Genomic DNA, 27358 nt, shown 5'->3' on the forward strand with positions numbered 1-27358 from the left:
ATTCGCGATATGAATAAAACATAACACCAATGTCGCAGTGTCTGTAGCGCCATCGGTTCGCGCGTTCGGCTGTTAACCGAAAGGTTGGTGATTCAAGCCCACCCAGGGACGAAGTAGAAGTTTTTATTACACACATTTTCTCATGTGTGGATTCGCGATATGAATACAATATAACACCAATGTTGCAGTCTCTGTGGCGCAATCGGTTAGCGCGTTCGGCTGTTAACCGAAAGGTTGGTGGTTCAAGCCCACCCAGGGACGAAGTATAAGTTTTTATTACACACATGTTCTCATGTGAGAATTCGCGATATGAATACAACATAACACCAATGTCGCAGTGTCTGTAGCGCCATCGGTTAGCGCGTTCGGCTGTTAACCGAAAGGTTGGTGATTCAAGCCCACCCAGGGACGAAGTAGAAGTTTTTATTACACACATTTTCTCATGTGTGGATTCGCGATATGAATACAACATAACACCATTGTTACAGTCTCTGTGGTGCAATCGGTTAGCGCGTTCGGCTGTTAACTGAAAGGTTGTTGGTTCAAGCCCACCCAGGGACGAAGTACAAGTTTTTATTACACACATTTTCTCATGTGTGAATTCGCGATATGAATACAACATAACACCAATGTCGCAGAGTCTGTAGCGCCATCGGTTCGCGCGTTCGGCTGTTAACCGAAAGGTTGGTGATTCAAGCCCACCCAGGGACGAAGTAGAAGTTTTTATTACACACATTTTCTCATGTGAGGATTCGCGATATGAATACAATATAACACGAATGTTGTAGTCTCTGTGGCGCAATCGGTTAGCGCGTTCTGCTGTTAACCGAAAGGTTGGTGGTTCAAGCCCACCCAGGGACGAAGAAGAAGTTTTTATTACACACATTTGGTCATGTGTGAATTCGTGATATGAATACAACATAACACGAATGTTGTAGTCTCTGTGGCGCAATCGGTTAGCGCGTTCTGCTGTTAACCGAAAGGTTGGTGGTTCAAGCCCACCCAGGGACGAAGAAGAAGTTTTTATTACACACATTTTCTCATGTGTGAATTCGCGATATGAATACAACATAACACCAATGTCGCAGTGTCTGTGGCGCAATCGGTTAGCGCGTTCGGCTGTTAACCGAAAGGTTGGTGGTTCAAGCCCACCCAGGGACGAAGGAGAAGTTTTTATTACGCACATTTTCTCATGTGTGAATTCGCGATATGAATACAACATAACACCAATGTCGCAGTGTCTGTGGCGCAATCGGTTAGCGCGTTCGGCTGTTAACCGAAAGGTTGGTGGTTCAAGCCCACCCAGGGACGAAGTATAAGTTTTTATTACACACATGTTCTCATGTATGAATTCGCGATATGAATACAACATAACACCAATGTCGCAGTGTCTGTGGCGCAATCGGTTAGCGCGTTCGGCTGTTAACCGAAAGGTTGGTGGTTCAAGCCCACCCAGGGACGAAGGAGAAGTTTTTATTACGCACATTTTCTCACGTGTGGATTCGCGATATTAATACAACATAACACCAATGTCGCAGTGTCTGTGGCGCAATCGGTTAGCGCGTTCGGCTGTTAACCGAAAGGTTGGTGGTTCAAGCCCACCCAGGGACGAAGTATAAGTTTTTATTACACACATGTTCTCATGTGTGAATTCGCGATATGAATACAACATAACACCAATGTCGCAGTGTCTGTGGCGCAATCGGTTAGCGCGTTCGGCTGTTAACCGAAAGGTTGGTGGTTCAAGCCCACCCAGGGACGAAGGAGAAGTTTTTATTACGCACATTTTCTCACGTGTGGATTCGCGATATTAATACAACATAACACCAATGTCGCAGAGTCTGTAGCGCAATCGGTTAGCGCGTTCGGCTGTTAACCGAAAGGTTGGTTGTTCAAGCCCACCTTGGGATGAAGTAGAAGTTTTTATTACTCACATTTTCGAATGTGCGAATTCGAGATATGAATACAACATAACACCAATGTCGCAGTGTCTGTAGCGCCATCGGTTAGCGCGTTCGGCTGTTAACTGTAACGTTGGTGGTTCAAGCCCACCCAGGGACGAAGTAGAAGTTTTTATTACGCACATTTTCTCACGTGTGGATTCGCGATGTTAATACAACACAACATATCACCAAGGTTGCAGTCTCTGTGGCGCAATTGGTTAGTGCGTTCGGCTGTTAACTGTAACGTTGGTGGTTCAAGCCCACCCAGGGACGAAGTACAAGTTTTTATTACACACATTTTCTCATGTGTGAATTCGCGATATGAAGACAATATAACACCATTGTTGTTGTCTCTGTTGCGCGTTCGGCTGTTAACCGAAAGGTTGGTGGTTCAAGCCCACCCAGGGACGAAGTAGAAGTTTTTATAACACAGATTTTCTCATGTGTGAATTCGCGATATGAATAAAACATAACACCAATGTCGCAGTGTCTGTAGCGCCATCGGTTCGCGCGTTCGGCTATTAACCGAAAGGTTGGTGATTCAAGCCCACCCAGGGACGAAGTAGAAGTTTTTATTACACACATTTTCTCATGTGTGGATTCGCGATATGAATACAATATAACACCAATGTTGTAGTCTCTGTGGCGCAATCGGTTAGCGCGTTCGGCTGTTAACCGAAAGGTTGGTGGTTCAAGCCCACCCAGGGACGAAGTATAAGTTTTTATTACACACATTTTCTCACGTGTGAATTCGCGATATGAATACAACATAACACCATTGTTACAGTCTCTGTGGCGCAATCGGTTAGCGCGTTCGGCTGTTAACTAAAAGGTTGGTGATTCAAGCCCACCCAGGGACGAAGTACAAGTTTTTATTACACACATTTTCTCATGTGTGAATTCGCGATATGAATACAACATAACACCAATGTCGCAGAGTCTGTAGCGCCATCGGTTAGCGCGTTCGGCTGTTAACTGAAAGGTTGTTGGTTCAAGCCCACCCAGGGACGAAGTACAAGTTTTTATTACACACATTTTCTCATGTGTGAATTCGCGATATGAATACAACATAACACCAATGTCGCAGAGTCTGTAGCGCCATCGGTTCGCGCGTTCGGCTGTTAACCGAAAGGTTGGTGGTTCAAGCCCACCCAGGGACGAAGTATAAGTTTTTATTACACACATGTTCTCATGTGTGAATTCGCGATATGAATACAACATAACACCAATGTCGCAGAGTCTGTAGCGCCATCGGTTAGCGCGTTCGGCTGTTAACTGAAAGGTTGTTGGTTCAAGCCCACCCAGGGACGAAGTACAAGTTTTTATTACACACATTTTCTCATGTGTGAATTCGCGATATGAATACAATATAACACCAATGTTGTAGTGTCTGTAGCGCCATCGGTTAGCGCGTTCGGCTGTTAACCGAAAGGTTGGTGGTTCAAGCCCACCCAGGGACGAAGTATAAGTTTTTATTACACACATGTTCTCATGTGTGAATTCGCGATATGAATACAACATAACGCCAATGTCGCAGAGTCTGTAGCGCCATCTGTTCGCGCGTTCGGCTGTTAACCGAAAGGTTGGTGATTCAAGCCCACCCATTGACGAAGTAGAAGTTTTTATTACACACATTTTCTCATGTGAGGATTCGCGATATGAATACAATATAACACCAATGTCGCAGTGGCTGTAGCGCCATCGGTTAGCGCGTTCGGCTGTTAACCGAAAGGTTGGTGGTTCAAGCCCACCCAGGGACGAAGAAGAAGTTTTTATTACACACATTTGGTCATGTGTGAATTCGTGATATGAATACAACATAACACGAATGTTGTAGTCTCTGTGGCGCAATCGGTTAGCGCGTTCTGCTGTTAACCGAAAGGTTGGTGGTTCAAGCCCACCCAGGGACGAAGAAGAAGTTTTTATTACACACATTTTCTCATGTGTGAATTCGCGATATGAATACAACATAACACCAATGTCGCAGTGTCTGTGGCGCAATCGGTTAGCGCGTTCGGCTGTTAACCGAAAGGTTGGTGGTTCAAGCCCACCCAGGGACGAAGGAGAAGTTTTTATTACGCACATTTTCTCATGTGTGAATTCGCGATATGAATACAACATAACACCAATGTCGCAGTGTCTGTGGCGCAATCGGTTAGCGCGTTCGGCTGTTAACCGAAAGGTTGGTGGTTCAAGCCCACCCAGGGACGAAGTATAAGTTTTTATTACACACATGTTCTCATGTATGAATTCGCGATATGAATACAACATAACACCAATGTCGCAGTGTCTGTGGCGCAATCGGTTAGCGCGTTCGGCTGTTAACCGAAAGGTTGGTGGTTCAAGCCCACCCAGGGACGAAGGAGAAGTTTTTATTACGCACATTTTCTCACGTGTGGATTCGCGATATTAATACAACATAACACCAATGTCGCAGTGTCTGTGGCGCAATCGGTTAGCGCGTTCGGCTGTTAACCGAAAGGTTGGTGGTTCAAGCCCACCCAGGGACGAAGTATAAGTTTTTATTACACACATGTTCTCATGTGTGAATTCGCGATATGAATACAACATAACACCAATGTCGCAGTGTCTGTGGCGCAATCGGTTAGCGCGTTCGGCTGTTAACCGAAAGGTTGGTGGTTCAAGCCCACCCAGGGACGAAGGAGAAGTTTTTATTACGCACATTTTCTCACGTGTGGATTCGCGATATTAATACAACATAACACCAATGTCGCAGAGTCTGTAGCGCAATCGGTTAGCGCGTTCGGCTGTTAACCGAAAGGTTGGTTGTTCAAGCCCACCTTGGGATGAAGTAGAAGTTTTTATTACTCACATTTTCGAATGTGCGAATTCGAGATATGAATACAACATAACACCAATGTCGCAGTGTCTGTAGCGCCATCGGTTAGCGCGTTCGGCTGTTAACTGTAACGTTGGTGGTTCAAGCCCACCCAGGGACGAAGTAGAAGTTTTTATTACGCACATTTTCTCACGTGTGGATTCGCGATGTTAATACAACACAACATATCACCAAGGTTGCAGTCTCTGTGGCGCAATTGGTTAGTGCGTTCGGCTGTTAACTGTAACGTTGGTGGTTCAAGCCCACCCAGGGACGAAGTACAAGTTTTTATTACACACATTTTCTCATGTGTGAATTCGCGATATGAAGACAATATAACACCATTGTTGTTGTCTCTGTTGCGCGTTCGGCTGTTAACCGAAAGGTTGGTGGTTCAAGCCCACCCAGGGACGAAGTAGAAGTTTTTATAACACAGATTTTCTCATGTGTGAATTCGCGATATGAATAAAACATAACACCAATGTCGCAGTGTCTGTAGCGCCATCGGTTCGCGCGTTCGGCTATTAACCGAAAGGTTGGTGATTCAAGCCCACCCAGGGACGAAGTAGAAGTTTTTATTACACACATTTTCTCATGTGTGGATTCGCGATATGAATACAATATAACACCAATGTTGTAGTCTCTGTGGCGCAATCGGTTAGCGCGTTCGGCTGTTAACCGAAAGGTTGGTGGTTCAAGCCCACCCAGGGACGAAGTATAAGTTTTTATTACACACATTTTCTCACGTGTGAATTCGCGATATGAATACAACATAACACCATTGTTACAGTCTCTGTGGCGCAATCGGTTAGCGCGTTCGGCTGTTAACTAAAAGGTTGGTGATTCAAGCCCACCCAGGGACGAAGTACAAGTTTTTATTACACACATTTTCTCATGTGTGAATTCGCGATATGAATACAACATAACACCAATGTCGCAGAGTCTGTAGCGCCATCGGTTAGCGCGTTCGGCTGTTAACTGAAAGGTTGTTGGTTCAAGCCCACCCAGGGACGAAGTACAAGTTTTTATTACACACATTTTCTCATGTGTGAATTCGCGATATGAATACAACATAACACCAATGTCGCAGAGTCTGTAGCGCCATCGGTTCGCGCGTTCGGCTGTTAACCGAAAGGTTGGTGGTTCAAGCCCACCCAGGGACGAAGTATAAGTTTTTATTACACACATGTTCTCATGTGTGAATTCGCGATATGAATACAACATAACACCAATGTCGCAGAGTCTGTAGCGCCATCGGTTAGCGCGTTCGGCTGTTAACTGAAAGGTTGTTGGTTCAAGCCCACCCAGGGACGAAGTACAAGTTTTTATTACACACATTTTCTCATGTGTGAATTCGCGATATGAATACAATATAACACCAATGTTGTAGTGTCTGTAGCGCCATCGGTTAGCGCGTTCGGCTGTTAACCGAAAGGTTGGTGGTTCAAGCCCACCCAGGGACGAAGTATAAGTTTTTATTACACACATGTTCTCATGTGTGAATTCGCGATATGAATACAACATAACGCCAATGTCGCAGAGTCTGTAGCGCCATCTGTTCGCGCGTTCGGCTGTTAACCGAAAGGTTGGTGATTCAAGCCCACCCAGGGACGAAGTAGAAGTTTTTATTACACACATTTTCTCATGTGAGGATTCGCGATATGAATACAATATAACACCAATGTCGCAGTGGCTGTAGCGCCATCGGTTAGCGCGTTCGGCTGTTAACCGAAAGGTTGGTGGTTCAAGCCCACCCAGGGACGAAGTATAAGTTTTTATTACACACATGTTCTCATGTGTGAATTCGCGATATGAATACAACATAACACCAATGTCGCAGTGTCTGTAGCGCAATCGGTTAGCGCGTTCGGCTGTTAACCGAAAGGTTGGTGGTTCAAGCCCACCCAGGGACGAAGTATAAGTTTTTATTACACACATGTTCTCATGTGTGAATTCGCGATATGAATACAACATAACACCAATGTCGCAGTGTCTGTGGCGCAATCGGTTAGCGCGTTCGGCTGTTAACCGAAAGGTTGGTGGTTCAAGCCCACCCAGGGACGAAGGAGAAGTTTTTATTACGCACATTTTCTCACGTGTGGATTCGCGATATTAATACAACATAACACCAATGTCGCAGAGTCTGTAGCGCCATCGGTTAGCGCGTTCGGCTGTTAACCGAAAGGTTGGTTGTTCAAGCCCACCTTGGGATGAAGTAGAAGTTTTTATTACTCACATTTTCGAATGTGCGAATTCGAGATATGAATACAACATAACACCAATGTCGCAGTGTCTGTAGCGCCATCGGTTAGCGCGTTCGGCTGTTAACTGTAACGTTGGTGGTTCAAGCCCACCCAGGGACGAAGTAGAAGTTTTTATTACGCACATTTTCTCACGTGTGGATTCGCGATGTTAATACAACACAACATATCACCAAGGTTGCAGTCTCTGTGGCGCAATTGGTTAGTGCGTTCGGCTGTTAACTGTAACGTTGGTGGTTCAAGCCCACCCAGGGACGAAGTACAAGTTTTTATTACACACATTTTCTCATGTGTGAATTCGCGATATGAAGACAATATAACACCATTGTTGTTGTCTCTGTTGCGCGTTCGGCTGTTAACCGAAAGGTTGGTGGTTCAAGCCCACCCAGGGACGAAGTAGAAGTTTTTATAACACAGATTTTCTCATGTGTGAATTCGCGATATGAATAAAACATAACACCAATGTCGCAGTGTCTGTAGCGCCATCGGTTCGCGCGTTCGGCTATTAACCGAAAGGTTGGTGATTCAAGCCCACCCAGGGACGAAGTAGAAGTTTTTATTACACACATTTTCTCATGTGTGGATTCGCGATATGAATACAATATAACACCAATGTTGTAGTCTCTGTGGCGCAATCGGTTAGCGCGTTCGGCTGTTAACCGAAAGGTTGGTGGTTCAAGCCCACCCGGGGACGAAGTATAAGTTTTTATTACACACATGTTTTCATGTGTGAATTCGCGATATGAATACAACATAACACCGATGTCGCAGTGTCTGTAGCGCCATCGGTTAGCGCGTTCGGCTGTTAACCGAAAGGTTGGTGATTCAAGCCCACCCAGGGACGAAGTAGAAGTTTTTATTACACACATTTTCTCATGTGTGGATTCGCGATATGAATACAACATAACACCATTGTTACAGTCTCTGTGGCGCAATCGGTTAGCGCGTTCGGCTGTTAACTAAAAGTTTGGTGGTTCAAGCCCACCCAGGGACGAAGTTCAAGTTTTTATTACACACATTTTCTCATGTGTGAATTCGCGATATGAATACAACATAACACCAATGTCGCAGAGTCTGTAGCGCCATCGGTTCGCGCGTTCGGCTGTTAACCGAAAGGTTGGTGATTCAAGCCCACCCAAGGACGAAGTAGAAGTTTTTATTACACACATTTTCTCATGTGAGGATTCGCGATATGAATACAATATAACACCAATGTTGTAGTCTCTGTGGCGCAATCGGTTAGCGCGTTCGGCTGTTAACCGAAAGGTTGGTTGCTCAAGCCCACCCAGGGATGAAGTAGAAGTTTTTATTACACACATTTTCGAATGTGTGAATTCGAGATATGAATACAACATAACACCAATGTCGCAGTCTCTGTGGCGCAATCGATTAGCGCGTTCGGCTGTTAACCGAAAGGTTGGTTGTTCAAGCCCACCTTGGGATGAAGTAGAAGTTTTTATTACTCACATCATCGAATGTGTGAATTCGCGATATGAATACAACATAACACCAATGTCGCAGTCTCTGTGGCGCAATTGGTTAGTGCGTTCGGCTGTTAACCGAAAGGTTGGTGATTCAAGCCCACCCAGGGACGAAGTAGAAGTTTTTATAACACAGATTTTCTCATGTGTGAATTCGCGATATGAATACAATATAACACCAATGTTGTAGTCTCTGTGGCGCAATCGGTTAGCGCGTTCGGCTGTTAACCGAAAGGTTGGTGGTTCAAGCCCACCCAGGGACGAAGTATAAGTTTTTATTACACACATTTTCTCATGTGTGAATTCGCGATATGAATACAACATAACACCAATGTCGCAGAGTCTGTAGCGCCATCGGTTCGCGCGTTCGGATGTTAACCGAAAGGTTGGTGATTCAAGCCCACCCAAGGACGAAGTAGAAGTTTTTATTACACACATTTTCTCATGTGAGGATTCGCGATATGAATACAATATAACACCAATGTTGTAGTCTCTGTGGCGCAATCGGTTAGCGCGTTCGGCTGTTAACCGAAAGGTTGGTGGTTCAAGCCTACCCAGGGACGAAGGAGAAGTTTTTATTACGCACATTTTCTCACGTGTGGATTCGCGATATTAATACAACATAACACCAATGTCGCAGAGTCTGTAGCGCCATCGGTTAGCGCGTTCGGCTGTTAACCGAAAGGTTGGTTGTTCAAGCCCACCTTGGGATGAAGTAGAAGTTTTTATTACTCACATTTTCGAATGTGTGAATTCGAGATATGAATACAACATAACACCAATGTCGCAGTGTCTGTAGCGCCATCGGTTAGCGCGTTCGGCTGTTAACTGTAACGTTGGTGGTTCAAGCCCACCCAGGGACGAAGTAGAAGTTTTTATTACGCACATTTTCTCACGTGTGGATTCGCGATATTAATACAACACAACATATCACCAAGGTTGCAGTCTCTGTGGCGCAATCGGTTAGTGCGTTCGGCTGTTAACCGAAAGGTTGGTGATTCAAGCCCACCCAGGGACGAAGTACAAATTTTTATTACACACATTTTCTCATGTGTAAATTCGCGATATGAATACAATATAACACCAATGTTGCAGTCTCTGTGGCGCAATCGGTTAGCGCGTTTGGCTGTTAACCGAAAGGTTGGTGGTTCAAGCCCACCCAGGGACGAAGTAGAAGTTTTTCTTACACAGATTTTCTCATGTGTGAATTCGCGATATGAATAAAACATAACACCAATGTCGCAGTCTCTGTGGCGCAGTCGGTTAGCGCGTTTGGCTGTTAACCGAAAGGTTGGTGGTTCAAGCCCACCCAGGGACGAAGTAGAAGTTTTTATTACACACATTTTCTCATGTGTGAATTCGCGATATGAAGACAATATAACACCATTGTTGTAGTCTCTGTGGCGCAATCGGTTAGCGCGTTCGGCTGTTAACCGAAAGGTTGGTGGTTCAAGCCCACCCAGGGACGAAGTAGAAGTTTTTATTACACAGATTTTCTCATGTGTGAATTCGCGATATGAATAAAACATAACACCAATGTCGCAGTGTCTGTAGCGCCATCGGTTCGCGCGTTCGGCTGTTAACCGAAAGGTTGGTGATTCAAGCCCACCCAGGGACGAAGTAGAAGTTTTTATTACACACATTTTCTCATGTGTGGATTCGCGATATGAATACAATATAACACTAATGTTGCAGTCTCTGTGGTGCAATCGGTTAGCGCGTTCGGCTGTTAACCGAAAGGTTGGTGGTTCAAGCCCACCCAGGGACGAAGTATAAGTTTTTATTACACACATGTTCTCATGTGAGAATTCGCGATATGAATACAACATAACACCAATGTCGCAGTGTCTGTAGCGCCATCGGTTAGCGCGTTCGGCTGTTAACCGAAAGGTTGGTGATTCAAGCCCACCCAGGGACGAAGTAGAAGTTTTTATTACACACATTTTCTCATGTGTGGATTCGCGATATGAATACAACATAACACCATTGTTACAGTCTCTGTTGTGCAATCGGTTAGCGCGTTCGGCTGTTAACTGAAAGGTTGTTGGTTCAAGCCCACCCAGGGACGAAGTACAAGTTTTTATTACACACATTTTCTCATGTGTGAATTCGCGATATGAATACAACATAACACCAATGTCGCAGAGTCTGTAGCGCCATCGGTTCGCGCGTTCGGCTGTTAACCGAAAGGTTGGTGATTCAAGCCCACCCAGGGACGAAGTAGAAGTTTTTATTACACACATTTTCTCATGTGAGGATTCGCGATATGAATACAATATAACACCATTGTTGTAGTCTCTGTGGCGCAATCGGTTAGCGCGTTCGGCTGTTAACCGAAAGGTTGGTGGTTCAAGCCCACCCAGGGACGAAGTAGAAGTTTTTATTACACAGATTTTCTCATGTGTGAATTCGCGATATGAATAAAACATAACACCAATGTCGCAGTGTCTGTAGCGCCATCGGTTCGCGCGTTCGGCTGTTAACCGAAAGGTTGGTGATTCAAGCCCACCCAGGGACGAAGTAGAAGTTTTTATTACACACATTTTCTCATGTGTGGATTCGCGATATGAATACAATATAACACCAATGTTGCAGTCTCTGTGGTGCAATCGGTTAGCGCGTTCGGCTGTTAACCGAAAGGTTGGTGATTCAAGCCCACCCAGGGACGAAGTAGAAGTTTTTATTACACACATTTTCTCATGTGTGGATTCGCGATATGAATACAATATAACACCAATGTTGTAGTCTCTGTGGCGCAATCGGTTAGCGCGTTCGGCTGTTAACCGAAAGGTTGGTGGTTCAAGCCCACCCAGGGACGAAGTATAAGTTTTTATTACACACATGTTTTCATGTGTGAATTCGCGATATGAATACAACATAACACCGATGTCGCAGTGTCTGTAGCGCAATTGGTTAGTGCGTTCGGCTGTTAACTGTAACGTTGGTGGTTCAAGCCCACCCAGGGACGAAGTACAAGTTTTTATTACACACATTTTCTCATGTGTGAATTCGCGATATGAAGACAATATAACACCATTGTTGTTGTCTCTGTTGCGCGTTCGGCTGTTAACCGAAAGGTTGGTGGTTCAAGCCCACCCAGGGACGAAGTAGAAGTTTTTATAACACAGATTTTCTCATGTGTGAATTCACGATATGAATAAAACATAACACCAATGTCGCAGTGTCTGTAGCGCCATCGGTTCGCGCGTTCGGCTATTAACCGAAAGGTTGGTGATTCAAGCCCACCCAGGGACGAAGTAGAAGTTTTTATTACACACATTTTCTCATGTGTGGATTCGCGATATGAATACAATATAACATCTATGTTGTAGTCTCTGTGGCGCAATCGGTTAGCGCGTTCGGCTGTTAACCGAAAGGTTGGTGGTTCAAGCCCACCCAGGGACGAAGTATAAGTTTTTATTACACACATGTTTTCATGTGTGAATTCGCGATATGAATACAACATAACACCGATGTCGCAGTGTCTGTAGCGCCATCGGTTAGCGCGTTCGGCTGTTAACCGAAAGGTTGGTGATTCAAGCCCACCCAGGGACGAAGTAGAAGTTTTTATTACACACATTTTCTCATGTGTGGATTCGCGATATGAATACAACATAACACCATTGTTACAGTCTCTGTGGCGCAATCGGTTAGCGCGTTCGGCTGTTAACTAAAAGTTTGGTGGTTCAAGCCCACCCAGGGACGAAGTACAAGTTTTTATTACACACATTTTCTCATGTGTGAATTCGCGATATGAATACAACATAACACCAATGTCGCAGAGTCTGTAGCGCCATCGGTTCGCGCGTTCGGCTGTTAACCGAAAGGTTGGTGATTCAAGCCCACCCAAGGACGAAGTAGAAGTTTTTATTACACACATTTTCTCATGTGAGGATTCGCGATATGAATACAATATAACACCAATGTTGTAGTCTCTGTGGCGCAATCGGTTAGCGCGTTCGGCTGTTAACCGAAAGGTTGGTTGCTCAAGCCCACCCAGGGATGAAGTAGAAGTTTTTATTACACACATTTTCGAATGTGTGAATTCGAGATATGAATACAACATAACACCAATGTCGCAGTCTCTGTGGCGCAATCGATTAGCGCGTTCGGCTGTTAACCGAAAGGTTGGTTGTTCAAGCCCACCTTGGGATGAAGTAGAAGTTTTTATTACTCACATCATCGAATGTGTGAATTCGCGATATGAATACAACATAACACCAATGTTGTAGTCTCTGTGGCGCAATCGGTTAGCGCGTTCTGCTGTTAACCGAAAGGTTGGTGGTTCAAGCCCACCCAGGGACGAAGAAGAAGTTTTTATTACACACATTTTGTCATGTGTGAATTCGTGATATGAATACAACATAACACCAATGTCGCAGTGGCTGTAGCGCCATCGGTTAGCGCGTTCGGCTGTTAACCGAAAGGTTGGTGGTTCAAGCCCACCCAGGGACGAAGTATAAGTTTTTATTACACACATGTTCTCATGTGTGAATTCGCGATATGAATACAACATAACACCAATGTCGCAGAGTCTGTAGCGCCATCTGTTCGCGCGTTCGGCTGTTAACCGAAAGGTTGGTGATTCAAGCCCACCCAGGGACGAAGTAGAAGTTTTTATTACACACATTTTCTCATGTGAGGATTCGCGATATGAATACAATATAACACCAATGTTGTAGTCTCTGTGGCGCAATCGGTTAGCGCGTTCTGCTGTTAACCGAAAGGTTGGTGGTTCAAGCCCACCCAGGGACGAAGGAGAAGTTTTTATTACGCACATTTTCTCACGTGTGGATTCGCGATATTAATACAACATAACACCAATGTCGCAGAGTCTGTAGCGCGTTCGGCTGTTAACCGAAAGGTTGGTTGTTCAAGCCCACCTTGGGATGAAGTAGAAGTTTTTATTACTCACATTTTCGAATGTGCGAATTCGAGATATGAATACAACATAACACCAATGTCGCAGTGTCTGTAGCGCCATCGGTTAGCGCGTTCGGCTGTTAACTGTAACGTTGGTGGTTCAAGCCCACCCAGGGACGAAGTAGAAGTTTTTATTACGCACATTTTCTCACGTGTGGATTCGCGATGTTAATACAACACAACATATCACCAAGGTTGCAGTCTCTGTGGCGCAATTGGTTAGTGCGTTCGGCTGTTAACTGTAACGTTGGTGGTTCAAGCCCACCCAGGGACGAAGTACAAGTTTTTATTACACACATTTTCTCATGTGTGAATTCGCGATATGAAGACAATATAACACCATTGTTGTTGTCTCTGTTGCGCGTTCGGCTGTTAACCGAAAGGTTGGTGGTTCAAGCCCACCCAGGGACGAAGTAGAAGTTTTTATAACACAGATTTTCTCATGTGTGAATTCGCGATATGAATAAAACATAACACCAATGTCGCAGTGTCTGTAGCGCCATCGGTTCGCGCGTTCGGCTATTAACCGAAAGGTTGGTGATTCAAGCCCACCCAGGGACGAAGTAGAAGTTTTTATTACACACATTTTCTCATGTGTGGATTCGCGATATGAATACAATATAACACCAATGTTGTAGTCTCTGTGGCGCAATCGGTTAGCGCGTTCGGCTGTTAACCGAAAGGTTGGTGGTTCAAGCCCACCCTGGGACGAAGTATAAGTTTTTATTACACACATGTTTTCATGTGTGAATTCGCGATATGAATACAACATAACACCGATGTCGCAGTGTCTGTAGCGCCATCGGTTAGCGCGTTCGGCTGTTAACCGAAAGGTTGGTGATTCAAGCCCACCCAGGGACGAAGTAGAAGTTTTTATTACACACATTTTCTCATGTGTGGATTCGCGATATGAATACAACATAACACCATTGTTACAGTCTCTGTGGCGCAATCGGTTAGCGCGTTCGGCTGTTAACTAAAAGTTTGGTGGTTCAAGCCCACCCAGGGACGAAGTACAAGTTTTTATTACACACATTTTCTCATGTGTGAATTCGCGATATGAATACAACATAACACCAATGTCGCAGAGTCTGTAGCGCCATCGGTTCGCGCGTTCGGCTGTTAACCGAAAGGTTGGTGATTCAAGCCCACCCAAGGACGAAGTAGAAGTTTTTATTACACACATTTTCTCATGTGAGGATTCGCGATATGAATACAATATAACACCAATGTTGTAGTCTCTGTGGCGCAATCGGTTAGCGCGTTCGGCGGTTAACCGAAAGGTTGGTTGCTCAAGCCCACCCAGGGATGAAGTAGAAGTTTTTATTACACACATTTTCGAATGTGTGAATTCGAGATATGAATACAACATAACACCAATGTCGCAGTCTCTGTGGCGCAATCGATTAGCGCGTTCGGCTGTTAACCGAAAGGTTGGTTGTTCAAGCCCACCTTGGGATGAAGTAGAAGTTTTTATTACTCACATCATCGAATGTGTGAATTCGCGATATGAATACAACATAACACCAATGTCGCAGTCTCTGTGGCGCAATTGGTTAGTGCGTTCGGCTGTTAACCGAAAGGTTGGTGATTCAAGCCCACCCAGGGACGAAGTAGAAGTTTTTATAACACAGATTTTCTCATGTGTGAATTCGCGATATGAATACAATATAACACCAATGTTGTAGTCTCTGTGGCGCAATCGGTTAGCGCGTTCGGCTGTTAACCGAAAGGTTGGTGGTTCAAGCCCACCCAGGGACGAAGTATAAGTTTTTATTACACACATTTTCTCATGTGTGAATTCGCGATATGAATACAATATAACACCAATGTTGTAGTCTCTGTGGCGCAATCGGTTAGCGCGTTCGGCTGTTAACCGAAAGGTTGGTGGTTCAAGCCTACCCAGGGACGAAGGAGAAGTTTTTATTACGCACATTTTCTCACGTGTGGATTCGCGATATTAATACAACATAACACCAATGTCGCAGAGTCTGTAGCGCCATCGGTTAGCGCGTTCGGCTGTTAACCGAAAGGTTGGTTGTTCAAGCCCACCTTGGGATGAAGTAGAAGTTTTTATTACTCACATTTTCGAATGTGTGAATTCGAGATATGAATACAACATAACACCAATGTCGCAGTGTCTGTAGCGCCATCGGTTAGCGCGTTCGGCTGTTAACTGTAACGTTGGTGGTTCAAGCCCACCCAGGGACGAAGTAGAAGTTTTTATTACGCACATTTTCTCACGTGTGGATTCGCGATATTAATACAACACAACATATCACCAAGGTTGCAGTCTCTGTGGCGCAATCGGTTAGTGCGTTCGGCTGTTAACCGAAAGGTTGGTGATTCAAGCCCACCCAGGGACGAAGTACAAGTTTTTATTACACACATTTTCTCATGTGTAAATTCGCGATATGAATACAATATAACACCAATGTTGCAGTCTCTGTGGCGCAATCGGTTAGCGCGTTTGGCTGTTAACCGAAAGGTTGGTGGTTCAAGCCCACCCAGGGACGAAGTAGAAGTTTTTATTACACAGATTTTCTCATGTGTGAATTCGCGATATGAATAAAACATAACACCAATGTCGCAGTCTCTGTGGCGCAATCGGTTAGCGCGTTTGGCTGTTAACCGAAAGGTTGGTGGTTCAAGCCCACCCAGGGACGAAGTAGAAGTTTTTATTACACACATTTTCTCATGTGTGAATTCGCGATATGAAGACAATATAACACCATTGTTGTAGTCTCTGTGGCGCAATCGGTTAGCGCGTTCGGCTGTTAACCGAAAGGTTGGTGGTTCAAGCCCACCCAGGGACGAAGTAGAAGTTTTTATTACACAGATTTTCTCATGTGTGAATTCGCGATATGAATAAAACATAACACCAATGTCGCAGTGTCTGTAGCGCCATCGGTTCGCGCGTTCGGCTGTTAACCGAAAGGTTGGTGATTCAAGCCCACCCAGGGACGAAGTAGAAGTTTTTATTACACACATTTTCTCATGTGTGGATTCGCGATATGAATACAATATAACACTAATGTTGCAGTCTCTGTGGTGCAATCGGTTAGCGCGTTCGGCTGTTAACCGAAAGGTTGGTGGTTCAAGCCCACCCAGGGACGAAGTATAAGTTTTTATTACACACATGTTCTCATGTGAGAATTCGCGATATGAATACAACATAACACCAATGTCGCAGTGTCTGTAGCGCCATCGGTTAGCGCGTTCGGCTGTTAACCGAAAGGTTGGTGATTCAAGCCCACCCAGGGACGAAGTAGAAGTTTTTATTACACACATTTTCTCATGTGTGGATTCGCGATATGAATACAACATAACACCATTGTTACAGTCTCTGTGGTGCAATCGGTTAGCGCGTTCGGCTGTTAACTGAAATTGTGTTGGTTCAAGCCCACCCAGGGACGAAGTACAAGTTTTTATTACACACATTTTCTCATGTGTGAATTCGCGATATGAATACAACATAACACCAATGTCGCAGAGTCTGTAGCGCCATCGGTTCGCGCGTTCGGCTGTTAACCGAAAGGTTGGTGATTCAAGCCCACCCAGGGACGAAGTAGAAGTTTTTATTACACACATTTTCTCATGTGAGGATTCGCGATATGAATACAATATAACACCATTGTTGTAGTCTCTGTGGCGCAATCGGTTAGCGCGTTCGGCTGTTAACCGAAAGGTTGGTGGTTCAAGCCCACCCAGGGACGAAGTAGAAGTTTTTATTACACAGATTTTCTCATGTGTGAATTCGCGATATGAATAAAACATAACACCAATGTCGCAGTGTCTGTAGCGCCATCGGTTCGCGCGTTCGGCTGTTAACCGAAAGGTTGGTGATTCAAGCCCACCCAGGGACGAAGTAGAAGTTTTTATTACACACATTTTCTCATGTGTGGATTCGCGATATGAATACAATATAACACCAATGTTGCAGTCTCTGTGGTGCAATCGGTTAGCACGTTCGGCTGTTAACCGAAAGGTTGGTGGTTCAAGCCCACCCAGGGACGAAGTATAAGTTTTTATTACACACATGTTCTCATGTGAGAATTCGCGATATGAATACAACATAACACCAATGTCGCAGTGTCTGTAGCGCCATCGGTTAGCGCGTTCGGCTGTTAACCGAAAGGTTGGTGATTCAAGCCCACCCAGGGACGAAGTAGAAGTTTTTATTACACACATTTTCTCATGTGTGGATTCGCGATATGAATACAACATAACACCATTGTTACAGTCTCTGTGGTGCAATCGGTTAGCGCGTTCGGCTGTTAACTGAAAGGTTGTTGGTTCAAGCCCACCCAGGGACGAAGTACAAGTTTTTATTACACACATTTTCTCATGTGTGAATTCGCGATATGAATACAACATAACACCAATGTCGCAGAGTCTGTAGCGCCATCGGTTCGCGCGTTCGGCTGTTAACCGAAAGGTTGGTGATTCAAGCCCACCCAGGGACGAAGTAGAAGTTTTTATTACACACATTTTCTCATGTGAGGATTCGCGATATGAATACAATATAACACCAATGTTGTAGTCTCTGTGGCGCAATCGGTTAGCGCGTTCGGCTGTTAACCGAAAGGTTGGTGGTTCAAGCCCACCCAGGGACGAAGAAGAAGTTTTTATTACACACATTTTGTCATGTGTGAATTCGTGAAATGAATACAACATAACACCAATGTCGCAGTGTCTGTAGCGCCATCGGTTAGCGCGTTCGGCTGTTAACCGAAAGGTTGGTGGTTCAAGCCCACCCAGGGACGAAGTAGAAGTTTTTATTACACACATTTTCTCATGTGTGGATTCGCGATATGAACAGCGCAATCGGTTAGCGCGTTCGGCTGTTAACCGAAAGGTTGGTTGTTCAAGCCCACCTTGGGATGAAGTAGAAGTTTTTATTACTCACATCATCGAATGTGTGAATTCGCGATATGAATACAACATAACACCAATGTCGCATCGTCTGTAGCGCCATCGGTTAGCGCGTTCGGCTGCTAACCGAAAGGTTGGTGGTTCAAGCCCACCCAGGGACGAAGTATAAGTTTTAATTACACACATGTTCTCATGTGTGAATTCGCGATATGAATACAACATAACACCAATGTCGCAGTGTCTGTAGCGCCATCGGTTAGCGCGTTCGGCTGTTAACCGAAAGGTTGGTGATTCAAGCCCACCCAGGGACGAAGTAGAAGTTTTTATTACACACATTTTCTCATGTGTGGATTCGCGATATGAATACAACATAACATCATTGTTACAGTCTTTGTGTCGCAATCGGTTAGCGCCTTCGGCTGTTAACTGAAAGGTTGGTGGTTCAAGCCCACCCAGGGACGAAGTATAAGTTTTTATTACACACATTTTCTCATGTGTGAATTCGCGATATGAATACAACATAACACCAATGTCGCAGAGTCTGTAACGCCATCGGTTCGCGCGTTCGGCTGTTAACCGAAAGGTTGGTGATTCAAGCCCACCCAGGGACGAAGTAGAAGTTTTTATTACACACATTTTCTCATGTGAGGATTCGCGATATGAATACAATATAACACCATTGTTGTAGTCTCTGTGGCGCAATCGGTTAGCGCGTTCGGCTGTTAACGGAAAGGTTGGTGGTTCAAGCCCACCCAGGGACGAAGTAGAAGTTTTTATTACGCACATTTTCTCACGTGTGGATTCGCGATATTAATACAACATAACAGCAATGTCGCAGAGTCTGTAGCGCCATCGGTTAGCGCGTTCGGCTGTTAACCGAAAGGTTGGTTGTTCAAACCCACCTTGGGATGAAGTAGAAGTTTTTATTACTCACATTTTCGAATGTGTGAATTCGAGATATGAATACAACATAACACCAATGTCGCAGTGTCTGTAGCGCCATCGGTTAGCGCGTTCGGCTGTTAACTGTAAGGTTGGTGGTTCAAGCCCACCCAGGGACGAAGTAGAAGTTTTTATTACGCACATTTTCTCACGTGTGGATTCGCGATATTAATACAATACAACATATCACCAAGGATACAGTCTCTGTGGCGCAATTGGTTAGTGCGTTCGGCTGTTAACCGAAAGGTTGGTGATTCAAGCCCACCCAGGGACGAAGTACAAGTTTTTATTACACACATTTTCTCATGTGTGAATTCGCGATATGAATACAATATAACACCAATGTTGCAGTCTCTGTGGCGCAATCGGTTAGCGCGTTTGGCTGTTAACCGAAAGGTTGGTGGTTCAAGCCCACAGAGGGACGAAGTACACATTTTTATTACACACATTTTCTCATGTGTGGATTCGCGATATGAATACAACATAACGCCATTGTTGTAGTCTCTGTGGCGCAATCGATTATCGCGTTCGGCTGTTAACCGAAAGGTTGGTGGTTCAAGCCCAAACAGGGACGAAGTACAAGTTTTTGTTACACACAATTTCTCATGTGTGAATTCGCGATATGAATACAACATAACACCAATGTCGCAGTGTCTGTAGCGCAAGCGGTTAGCGCGTTCGGCTGTTAACCGAAAGGTTGGTTGTTCAAGCCCACCCAGGGACGAAGTACAAGTTTTTATTACACACAAATTCTCATGTGTGGATTCGCGATATGAATGCAAAATAACACCAATGTCGCAGTGTCTGTAGCGCAATCGGTTAGCGCGTTTGGCTGTTAACCGAAAGGTTGGTGATTCAAGCCCACCCAGGGACGAAGTAGAAGTTTTTATTACACACATTTTCTCATGTGTGGATTCGCGATATGAATACAATATAACACCAATGTTGCAGTCTCTGTGGCGCAATCGGTTAGCGCGTTCGGCTGATAACCGAAAGGTTGGTGGTTCAAGCCCACCCAGGGACGAAGTATAAGTTTTTATTACACACATGTTCTCATGTGAGAATTCGCGATATGAATACAACATAACACCAATGTCGCAGTGTCTGTAGCGCCATCGGTTAGCGCGTTCGGCTGTTAACCGAAAGGTTGGTGATTCAAGCCCACCCAGGGACGAAGTAGAAGTTTTTATTACACACATTTTCTCATGTGTGGATTCGCGATATGAATACAACATAACACCTTTGTTACAGTCTCTGTGGCGCAATCGGTTAGCGCGTTCGGCTGTTAACTGAAAGGTTGGTGGTTCAAGCCCACCCAGGGACGAAGTACAAGTTTTTATTACACACATTTTCTCATGTGTGAATTCGCGATATGAATACAACATAACACCAATGTTGCAGAGTCTGTAGCGCCATCGGTTCGCGCGTTCGGCTGTTAACCGAAAGGTTGGTGATTCAAGCCCACCCAGGGACGAAGTAGAAGTTTTTATTACACACATTTTCTCATGTGAGGATTCGCGATATGAATAAAATATAACACCAATGTTGTAGTCTCTGTGGCGCAATCGGTTAGCGCGTTCGGCTGTTAACCGAAAGGTTGGTGGTTCAAGCCCACCCAGGGACGAAGTAGAAGTTTTTATTACGCACATTTTCTCACGTGTGGATTCGCGATATTAATACAACATAACACCAATGTCGCAGAGTCTGTAGCGCCATCGGTTAGTGCGTTCGGCTGTTAACCGAAAGGTTGGTTGTTCAAACCCACCTTGGGATGAAGTAGAAGTTTTTATTACTCACATTTTCGAATGTGTGAATTCGAGATATGAATACAACATAACACCAATGTCGCAGTGTCTGTAGCGCCATCGGTTAGCGCGTTCGGCTGTTAACTGTAAGGTTGGTGGTTCAAGCCCACCCAGGGACGAAGTAGAAGTTTTTATTACGCACATTTTCTCACGTGTGGATTCGCGATATTAATACAATACAACATATAACCAAGGTTACAGTCTCTGTGGCGCAATTGGTTAGTGCGTTCGGCTGTTAACCGAAAGGTTGGTGATTCAAGCCCACCCAGGGACGAAGTACAAGTTTTTATTACACACATTTTCTCATGTGTGAATTCGCGATATGAATACAATATAACACCAATGTTGCAGTCTCTGTGGCGCAATCGGTTAGCGCGTTTGGCTGTTAACCGAAAGGTTGGTGGTTCAAGCCCACCCAGGGACGAAGTACACATTTTTATTACACACATTTTCTCATGTGTGGATTCGCGATATGAATACAACATAACGCCATTGTTGTAGTCTCTGTGGCGCAATCGATTAGCGCGTTCGGCTGTTAACCGAAAGGTTGGTGGTTCAAGCCCAAACAGGGACGAAGTACAAGTTTTTGTTACACACAATTTCTCATGTGTGAATTCGCGATATGAATGCAACATAACACCAATGTCGCAGTGTCTGTAGCGCAATCGGTTAGCGTGTTCGGCTGTTAACCGAAAGGTTGGTTGTTCAAGCCCACCCAGGGACGAAGTACAAGTTTTTATTACACACAAATTCTCATGTGTGGATTCGCGATATGAATACAACACAACATATCACCAAGGTTGCGGTTTCTGTGGCGCATTTGGTTAGCGCGTTCGGCTGTTAACCGAAAGGTTGGTGATTCAAGCCCACCCAGGGACGAAGTAGAAGTTTTTATTACACACATTTTCTCATGTGTGAATTTGCGATATGAATACAACATAACACCAATGTCGCAGTGTCTGTAGCGCCATCGGTTAGCGGGTTCGGCTGTTAACCAAAAGGTTGGTGGTTCAAGCCCACCCAGGGACGAAGTACAAGTTTTTATTACACACATTTTCTCATGTGTGAATTCGCGATATGAAGACAATATAACACCATTGTTGTAGTCTCTGTGGCGCAATCGGTTAGCGCGTTCGGTTGTTAACCGAAAGGTTGGTGGTTCAAGCCCACCCAGGGACGAAGTAGAAGTTTTTATTACACAGATTTTCTCATGTGTGAATTCACGATATGAATAAAACATAACACTAATGTCGCAGTGTCTGTAGCGCCATCGGTTCGCGCGTTCGGCTGTTAACCGAAAGGTTGGTGATTCAAGCCCACCCAGGGACGAAGTAGAAGTTTTTATTACACACATTTTCTCATGTGTGGATTCGCGATATGAATACAATATAACACCAATGTTGCAGTCTCTGTGGCGCAATCGGTTAGCGCGTTCGGCTGTTAACCGAAAGGTTGGTGATTCAAGCCCACCCAGGGACGAAGTAGAAGTTTTTATTACACACATTTTCTCATGTGTGGATTCGCGATATGAATACAACATAACACCATTGTTACAGTCTCTGTGGCGCAATCGGTTAGCGCGTTCGGCTGTTAACTGAAAGGTTGGTGGTTCAAGCCCACCCAGGGACGAAGTATAAGTTTTTATTACACACATGTTCTCATGTGTGAATTCGCGATATGAATACAACATAACACCAATGTCGCAGAGTCTGTAGCGCCATCGGTTCGCGCGTTCGGCTGTTAACCGAAAGGTTGGTGGTTCAAGCCCACCCAGGGACGAAGTATAAGTTTTTATTACACACATGTTCTCATGTGAGAATTCGCGATATGAATACAACATAACACCAATGTCGCAGTGTCTGTAGCGCCATCGGTTAGCGCGTTCGGCTGTTAACCGAAAGGTTGGTGATTCAAGCCCACCCAGGGACGAAGTAGAAGTTTTTATTACACACATTTTCTCATGTGTGGATTCGCGATATGAATACAACATAACACCATTGTTACAGTCTCTGTGGTGCAATCGGTTAGCGCGTTCGGCTGTTAACTGAAAGGTTGTTGGTTCAAGCCCACCCAGGGACGAAGTACAAGTTTTTATTACACACATTTTCTCATGTGTGAATTCGCGATATGAATACAACATAACACCAATGTCGCAGAGTCTGTAGCGCCATCGGTTCGCGCGTTCGGCTGTTAACCGAAAGGTTGGTGATTCAAGCCCACCCAGGGACGAAGTAGAAGTTTTTATTACACACATTTTCTCATGTGAGGATTCGCGATATGAATACAATATAACACCAATGTTGTAGTCTCTGTGGCGCAATCGGTTAGCGCGTTCGGCTGTTAACTGAAAGGTTGGTGGTTCAAGCCCACCCAGGGACGAAGAAGAAGTTTTTATTACACACATTTTGTCATGTGTGAATTCGTGATATGAATACAACATAACACCAATGTCGCAGTGGCTGTAGCGCCATCGGTTAGCGCGTTCGTCTGTTAACCCAAAGGTTGGTGGTTCAAGCCCACCCAGGGACGAAGTAGAAGTTTTTATTACACACATTTTCTCATGTGTGGATTCGCGATATGAACAGCGCAATCGGTTAGCGCGTTCGGCTGTTAACCGAAAGGTTGGTTGTTCAAGCCCACCCAGGGACGAAGTATAAGTTTTAATTACACACATGTTCTCATGTGTGAATTCGCGATATGAATACAACATAACACCAATGTCGCAGTGTCTGTAGCGCCATCGGTTAGCGCGTTCGGCTGTTAACCGAAAGGTTGGTGATTCAAGCCCACCCAGGGACGAAGTAGAAGTTTTTATTACACACATTTTCTCATGTGTGGATTCGCGATATGAATACAACATAATACCATTGTTACAGTCTCTGTGGCGCAATCGGTTAGCGCCTTCGGCTGTTAACTGAAAGGTTGGTGGTTCAAGCCCACCCAGGGACGAAGTATAAGTTTTTATTACACATATTTTCTTATGTGTGAATTCGCGATATGAATACAACATAACACCAATGTCGCAGAGTCTGTAACGCCATCGGTTCGCGCGTTCGGCTGTTAACCGAAAGGTTGGTGATTCAAGCCCACCCAGGGACGAAGTAGAAGTTTTTATTACACACATTTTCTCATGTGAGGATTCGCGATATGAATACAATATAACACCAATGTTGTAGTCTCTGTGGCGCGATCGGTTAGCGCGTTCGGCTGTTAACGGAAAGGTTGGTGGTTCAAGCCCACCCAGGGACGAAGTAGAAGTTTTTATTACGCACATTTTCTCACGTGTGGATTCGCGATATTAATACTATACAACATATCACCAAGGTTACAGTCTCTGTGGCGCAATTGGTTAGTGCGTTCGGCTGTTAACCGAAAGGTTGGTAATTCAAGCCCACCCAGGGACGAAGTACAAGTTTTTATTACACACATTTTCTCATGTGTGAATTCGCGATATGAATACAATATAACACCAATGTTGCAGTCTCTGTGGCGCAATCGGTTAGCGCGTTTGGCTGTTAACCGAAAGGTTGGTGGTTCAAGCCCACAGAGGGACGAAGTACACATTTTTATTACACACATTTTCTCATGTGTGGATTCGCGATATGAATACAACATAACGCCATTGTTGTAGTCTCTGTGGCGCAATCGATTATCGCGTTCGGCTGTTAACCGAAAGGTTGGTGGTTCAAGCCCAAACAGGGACGAAGTACAAGTTTTTGTTACACACAATTTCTCATGTGTGAATTCGCGATATGAATGCAACATAACACCAATGTCGCAGTGTCTGTAGCGCAATCGGTTAGCGCGTTCGGCTGTTAACCGAAAGGTTGGTTGTTCAAGCCCACCCAGGGACGAAGTACAAGTTTTTATTACACACAAATTCTCATGTGTGGATTCGCGATATGAATGCAAAATAACACCAATGTCGCAGTGTCTGTAGCGCAATCGGTTAGCGCGTTTGGCTGTTAACCGAAAGGTTGGTGATTCAAGCCCACCCAGGGACGAAGTATAAGTTTTTATTACACACATGTTCTCATGTGAGAATTCGCGATATGAATACAACATAACACCAATGTCGCAGTGTCTGTAGCGCCATCGGTTAGCGCGTTCGGCTGTTAACCGAAAGGTTGGTGATTCAAGCCCACCCAGGGACGAAGTACAAGTTTTTATTACACACATTTTCTCATGTGTGGATTCGCGATATGAATACAACATAACACCATTGTTACAGTCTCTGTGGCGCAATCGGTTAGCGCGTTCGGCTGTTAACTGAAAGGTTGGTGGTTCAAGCCCACCCAGGGACGAAGTACAAGTTTTTATTATACACATTTTCTCATGTGTGAATTCGCGATATGAATACAACATAACACCAATGTCGCAGAGTCTGTAGCGCCATCGGTTCGCGCGTTCGGCTGTTAACCGAAAGGTTGGTGATTCAAGCCCACCCAGGGACGAAGTAGAAGTTTTTATTACACACATTTTCTCATGTGAGGATTCGCGATATGAATAAAATATAACACCAATGTTGTAGTCTCTGTGGCGCAATCGGTTAGCGCGTTCGGCTGTTAACCGAAAGGTTGGTGGTTCAAGCCCACCCAGGGACGAAGTAGAAGTTTTTATTACGCACATTTTCTCACGTGTGGATTCGCGATATTAATACAACATAACACCAATGTCGCAGAGTCTGTAGCGCCATCGGTTAGTGCGTTCGGCTGTTAACCGAAAGGTTGGTTGTTCAAACCCACCTTGGGATGAAGTAGAAGTTTTTATTACTCACATTTTCGAATGTGTGAATTCGAGATATGAATACAACATAACACCAATGTCGCAGTGTCTGTAGCGCCATCGGTTAGCGCGTTCGGCTGTTAACTGTAAGGTTGGTGGTTCAAGCCCACCCAGGGACGAAGTAGAAGTTTTTATTACGCACATTTTCTCACGTGTGGATTCGCGATATTAATACAATACAACATATAACCAAGGTTACAGTCTCTGTGGCGCAATTGGTTAGTGCGTTCGGCTGTTAACCGAAAGGTTGGTGATTCAAGCCCACCCAGGGAGGAAGTACAAGTTTTTATTACACACATTTTCTCATGTGTGAATTCGCGATATGAATACAATATAACACCAATGTTGCAGTCTCTGTGGCGCAATCGGTTAGCGCGTTTGGCTGTTAACCGAAAGGTTGGTGGTTCAAGCCCACCCAGGGACGAAGTACACATTTTTATTACACACATTTTCTCATGTGTGAATTCGCGATATGAATGCAACATAACACCAATGTCGCAGTGTCTGTAGCGCAATCGGTTAGCGTGTTCGGCTGTTAACCGAAAGGTTGGTTGTTCAAGCCCACCCAGGGACGAAGTACAAGTTTTTATTACACACAAATTCTCATGTGTGGATTCGCGATATGAATGCAAAATAACACCAATGTCGCAGTGTCTGTAGCGCAATCGGTTAGCGCGTTTGGCTGTTAACCGAAAGGTTGGTGGTTCAAGGCCACCCAGGGACGAAGTACAAGTTTATATTACACACATTTTCTCATGTGTGGATTCGCGATATGAATACAACACAACATATCACCAAGGTTGCGGTTTCTGTGGCGCATTTGGTTAGCGCGTTCGGCTGTTAACCGAAAGGTTGGTGATTCAAGCCCACCCAGGGACGAAGTAGAAGTTTTTATTACACACATTTTCTCATGTGTGAATTTGCGATATGAATACAACATAACACCAATGTCGCAGTGTCTGTAGCGCCATCGGTTAGCGGGTTCGGCTGTTAACCAAAAGGTTGGTGGTTCAAGCCCACCCAGGGACGAAGTACAAGTTTTTATTACACACATTTTCTCATGTGTGAATTCGCGATATGAAGACAATATAACACCATTGTTGTAGTCTCTGTGGCGCAATCGGTTAGCGCGTTCGGTTGTTAACCGAAAGGTTGGTGGTTGAAGCCCACCCAGGGACGAAGTAGAAGTTTTTATTACACAGATTTTCTCATGTGTGAATTCGCGATATGAATAAAACATAACACTAATGTCGCAGTGTCTGTAGCGCCATCGGTTCGCGCGTTCGGCTGTTAACCGAAAGGTTGGTGATTCAAGCCCACCCAGGGACGAAGTAGAATTTTTTATTACACACATTTTCTCATGTGTGGATTCGCGATATGAATACAATATAACACCAATGTTGCAGTCTCTGTGGCGCAATCGGTTAGCGCGTTCGGCTGTTAACCGAAAGGTTGGTGGTTCAAGCCCACCCAGGGACGAAGTATAAGTTTTTATTACACACAT

At 44.8% G+C, this 27358-nt stretch overlaps 16 non-coding genes across 16 annotated transcripts; all 16 read left to right on the top strand.

Moving 5' to 3' along the window:
- The first annotated feature begins 187 nt into the window (after positions 1-187).
- On the top strand, positions 188-261 carry TRNAN-GUU (transfer RNA asparagine (anticodon GUU)). Its single transcript has one exon. It is a non-coding gene; the product is annotated as a tRNA-Asn (tRNA).
- A 2318-nt stretch (positions 262-2579) lies between these two features.
- On the top strand, positions 2580-2653 carry TRNAN-GUU (transfer RNA asparagine (anticodon GUU)). Its single transcript has one exon. It is a non-coding gene; the product is annotated as a tRNA-Asn (tRNA).
- A 2768-nt stretch (positions 2654-5421) lies between these two features.
- TRNAN-GUU (transfer RNA asparagine (anticodon GUU)) lies at positions 5422-5495 on the top strand. Its single transcript has one exon. It is a non-coding gene; the product is annotated as a tRNA-Asn (tRNA).
- Positions 5496-8713: 3218 nt separating this feature from the next.
- Positions 8714-8787, top strand: TRNAN-GUU (transfer RNA asparagine (anticodon GUU)). The gene has a single exon. It is a non-coding gene; the product is annotated as a tRNA-Asn (tRNA).
- Positions 8788-9918: 1131 nt separating this feature from the next.
- On the top strand, positions 9919-9992 carry TRNAN-GUU (transfer RNA asparagine (anticodon GUU)). Its single transcript has one exon. It is a non-coding gene; the product is annotated as a tRNA-Asn (tRNA).
- An 826-nt stretch (positions 9993-10818) lies between these two features.
- On the top strand, positions 10819-10892 carry TRNAN-GUU (transfer RNA asparagine (anticodon GUU)). The gene has a single exon. It is a non-coding gene; the product is annotated as a tRNA-Asn (tRNA).
- Positions 10893-11268: 376 nt separating this feature from the next.
- On the top strand, positions 11269-11342 carry TRNAN-GUU (transfer RNA asparagine (anticodon GUU)). Its single transcript has one exon. It is a non-coding gene; the product is annotated as a tRNA-Asn (tRNA).
- A 513-nt stretch (positions 11343-11855) lies between these two features.
- Positions 11856-11929, top strand: TRNAN-GUU (transfer RNA asparagine (anticodon GUU)). Its single transcript has one exon. It is a non-coding gene; the product is annotated as a tRNA-Asn (tRNA).
- A 3205-nt stretch (positions 11930-15134) lies between these two features.
- On the top strand, positions 15135-15208 carry TRNAN-GUU (transfer RNA asparagine (anticodon GUU)). The gene has a single exon. It is a non-coding gene; the product is annotated as a tRNA-Asn (tRNA).
- A 981-nt stretch (positions 15209-16189) lies between these two features.
- On the top strand, positions 16190-16263 carry TRNAN-GUU (transfer RNA asparagine (anticodon GUU)). Its single transcript has one exon. It is a non-coding gene; the product is annotated as a tRNA-Asn (tRNA).
- An 826-nt stretch (positions 16264-17089) lies between these two features.
- TRNAN-GUU (transfer RNA asparagine (anticodon GUU)) lies at positions 17090-17163 on the top strand. Its single transcript has one exon. It is a non-coding gene; the product is annotated as a tRNA-Asn (tRNA).
- An 826-nt stretch (positions 17164-17989) lies between these two features.
- Positions 17990-18063, top strand: TRNAN-GUU (transfer RNA asparagine (anticodon GUU)). Its single transcript has one exon. It is a non-coding gene; the product is annotated as a tRNA-Asn (tRNA).
- A 2151-nt stretch (positions 18064-20214) lies between these two features.
- TRNAI-GAU (transfer RNA isoleucine (anticodon GAU)) lies at positions 20215-20288 on the top strand. Its single transcript has one exon. It is a non-coding gene; the product is annotated as a tRNA-Ile (tRNA).
- Positions 20289-20814: 526 nt separating this feature from the next.
- TRNAN-GUU (transfer RNA asparagine (anticodon GUU)) lies at positions 20815-20888 on the top strand. The gene has a single exon. It is a non-coding gene; the product is annotated as a tRNA-Asn (tRNA).
- Positions 20889-25599: 4711 nt separating this feature from the next.
- On the top strand, positions 25600-25673 carry TRNAN-GUU (transfer RNA asparagine (anticodon GUU)). The gene has a single exon. It is a non-coding gene; the product is annotated as a tRNA-Asn (tRNA).
- A 1586-nt stretch (positions 25674-27259) lies between these two features.
- Positions 27260-27333, top strand: TRNAN-GUU (transfer RNA asparagine (anticodon GUU)). The gene has a single exon. It is a non-coding gene; the product is annotated as a tRNA-Asn (tRNA).
- The last annotated feature ends 25 nt before the right edge of the window (positions 27334-27358 follow it).

Source organism: Saccoglossus kowalevskii, chromosome 6, assembly GCF_978046115.1.
Source record: "Saccoglossus kowalevskii chromosome 6, keSacKowa6.1, whole genome shotgun sequence".
In the NCBI taxonomy this organism is placed as follows: Eukaryota; Metazoa; Hemichordata; class Enteropneusta; family Harrimaniidae; genus Saccoglossus; species Saccoglossus kowalevskii.